Genomic DNA, 3,618 nt, shown 5'->3' with positions numbered 1-3,618 from the left:
GATTTAAAAAGATTTCAATGATTTCAAACGAATACGAAATATTTTACAAAAAAAGATTAAAGAAAGATTTCAACGATTTCATAAAGATTTCAAGACATTTCACAAAGTTTTCAAAGATTTTCCCAAAATTTTAAATAATTTCACAAGGATTTCAAATATTTTAATGATTTTAAATTTATACAAAAGATTTCGACAATATTTTAAAGAATTCATAAGGATTTCAGTTATTTAAAAATGGGTATATTAAACCAGATTTCAAAGATTTTAAACAATTTCAAAAGTTTTCAATAAATTTGAGATTTTAAAAGATTTTAATGATTTCAAACGAATACGAAAGATTTTTTAAAGCAAATAAAGAAAGCATTCCCAAAATTGTAAAAGATTTAAAAATGATTTTCATTATTTTAATTTAATACAGCAGATTTCAGAAATATTTCAAAGAATTGATCAGGATTTCAAAGCTTTTAAGAACTTCCCAGATTTTTAAAAGGGTATATTATACCAAATTAGGATTAAAGAAAGATTTCACAAAGATTTCAAGACATTTCACAAAGTTTTAAAAGATTTAACCAAAATTTAAAAAAATTTCACAAATATTTCAAATATTTTAATGATTTCAATTTAATACAAAAGATTTTAGAAAAAAATCACAAATGTTTCAAAGAATTCATAAGGATTTCAAAAATTTTAAGAATTTTAAAGATTTAAAAATGGGTATATTACACTAGATTTCAAAGATTTTTAACCATTTCAAAAGTTTTCAAAGATTTTACCAAAATTTAACAAAAAAATTTTTATTATTTCAAATACTTTTATGATTTCAAATGAATATAAAAGATTTTAGAAATATTTTACAAATATTTAAGAATTTATAAGGATTTCAAAACTTTTAAGAATTTCAAAGATTTAAAAATGGGTATATTGCACCAGATTTCAAAGATTTTAAACAATTTCAAAATTTTTCAATAAATTTAAGATCTTAAAAGATTTCAATGATTTCAAACGAATACGAAAGATTTTACAAACGAAGATTCAAGAAAGATTTTCCCACCATTTTAAAATATTTAAAATATTATAATGATTTTAAATGAATGCAGCAGATTTTAGAAAGATTTCACAAATTCTGTAAGGAATTCATAAGGATTTCAAAATATTTCAAGAATTCCAAATATTTTAAAATGGGTATATTACACCAGATTTCAAAAATTTTAAACAATTTCAAAAAGTTTCGGTGAATTTGAGATTTCAAAATATAGCAACGTTTTCAAACGAGCACAAAACATTTCACAAACTAAGATTAAAGAAAAATTTCAAAGATTTTGAAAAAGGTATAGGAAATCAGATTTGTAAGAATTTAGAACATTTCAAAGGTTTGCAATGATTTCACATTTTTTAAGTAGGTTTTAAATTATTTCAAATATTGGAATGATTTTAAATAAATAAAAAAAGATTTGAGAAAGTTTTCAGAAATATTTAAGATATTTTATCAAAATGTCATAGAAATTTCAAAATAATACATGAATTTAAAAGGTTTCTAAAATGGTATAATATACCTGATTTCACAGATTTTAAATAATTACAACATTTTTAGAATATTTCAAAGGGTCTCACCAAGATTTCCAATATTTCAATAATTTCAAACGAATACAAAAAATTTTAAAAAGATTTCACAAATATTTCAAAGAATCCATAAGGATTTCAAAAGATGTTAAGAATTTAAAATACTTCAAAAAGGGACGCGTTCACATTTTTTTCAGAAAATTTCAACATATTTGACAAAAGTCGAAAATATTCCAATGATTTCAAATAAATTTAAGAATTTAAAAAATTTTCTTATATTTGAGAAGAGTTAAATTATTTTAAACAAACACAAAGTTTTCAAAAGACAGATTGCACACATATTTCAAAATAGCTATTGTCGACAAAAAAATTTGGCACTGTTTTATTCCATCTATAAAATATTATGTGTTAAAAATATAACAATATTTTTCGTTAGAAATTCAAAAATTTGGTTAAATGTCATACTTTTGCGGTAAAAATGTAACTGTCTTGTTGAAAATTCGTCTTTTTGGATTGAAAATTATACTATTTTGACAGAAAATTAACTTTTTATTAAAATCTTAAATGAAATTTTTGTTGAAAATTCAACTTGTTTTGGAATTCGTCTCTTTGATTCAAAAATAAAATTGTTTTAGAACAAATTTCATTTTTTTAAATAAAAATGCAACTATTTGGCTAAAAATTAATCTTTGCAGAAAATTAGTCCTTTTTCTTTAATTTAACTATGTTTGATTAAACTATTCTTTAGTTGAAATATCTGATATTACATTGTTCGTTGAAAAATAATCTTCTTTACTTAAAAATTGAATTAATTATTTGAAGTTGAACCACTTTGCAAGAAAATAATTTTGTTGCTGAAAATTCATAATTTTAGTTGAAAATTGATCTCTTTGGTTGAAACTTTACCTATTTGATTAAAAACTTACCTTTTGTATTAAAAATTATCTACGATTTAGCTAAAATTTAAATTTAAAAATAATTTATTAATTTGTCAGGAATTTAATTATTTTTGTTGAAAAAAATAGATAATTTTGTTGAATTGAACTGTTTTTTTAAAATAAAAATAGAATCTTCTTCTGCTGAAATTGAAATGTTTTATAAGGAAATCATTTTTTTCCTGAATATTCATAGCTGAATGTATTTTGTTAAATGAAAATTTAAATATTCTTGTTAAAGATTCATTATTTTAGTTGCATTTTCATCTCGTTGGTAAAAATGGTTAAAAAGTTTAATTAATTTCATGCAAACCGTTTTTTTTTAATAAAGTTTTTAACTCAAAATGTAAATATTTAATTTTTAGTTGCAAATTTATGTTCTCCAAATAAAAAAAGATCTTTTTGCTTTGAAAATTCAACTATTTTGTTAAAAATTAAAGTATTTTGTTAAAAGTCATCTTTTTTAGTCGAAAGTTCAACTGTTTTGTTGAAAAAATAAGAAATTTTTTTTGTTTCGAAAAAAAATTCGTCCTTTTGCATGGAAATTTCATGTTTTTTTTAATTCAACGGTCTTCTAAAAAATTTGATTTGGTTGAAAATGTAAAAATTACCTTTTGGTTGAAGTATAATCTTGTTTTTATAAAAATGAGACCATCTGATTGTAAATTCATCTTTGTAATGTCAAAATAGAATAATCTGGTTAAGAAGTTTAGTTATTTAAAAAAATGTGTTACTATTTTGTTGAAAATTTATTTCGTAATTAATCTTTTTGGTTGATATTTCCTCATTTTGATAAAAATGTAATTGTTTGGTTGAAAATTATTATTATTTTTTTTTTGAAGAACGTCTTTTTTACAGAAAATTTGTCTTTTGCTGAAATGTCAATAATTTGGATGCACTTTGATTTCTTTCTTAAATGAAAAGTCTTTATTTGTTTAAAATTTGTCTTTTAGGTTGGAGGATTCATCATTTTAATTAAAAATTCTTTTTATAATTTAAAATTAATTTTTAAACTGAAAATTTAACCATCCTGATTAAAAATTCGCCATTTTTGTTTAAAATTCATTTCTTTTGTTCAAAAATCAACTACTTTAATTTAATTTAATTTATTTTTTGTTTCAAA

The sequence above is a fragment of the Belonocnema kinseyi genome, chromosome 7, assembly GCF_010883055.1.
Source record: "Belonocnema kinseyi isolate 2016_QV_RU_SX_M_011 chromosome 7, B_treatae_v1, whole genome shotgun sequence".
Lineage (NCBI taxonomy): Eukaryota > Metazoa > Arthropoda > Insecta > Hymenoptera > Cynipidae > Belonocnema > Belonocnema kinseyi.
The sequence above is the reverse complement of the archived record's forward strand: the minus strand, read 5'-3'. Positions refer to the sequence as shown.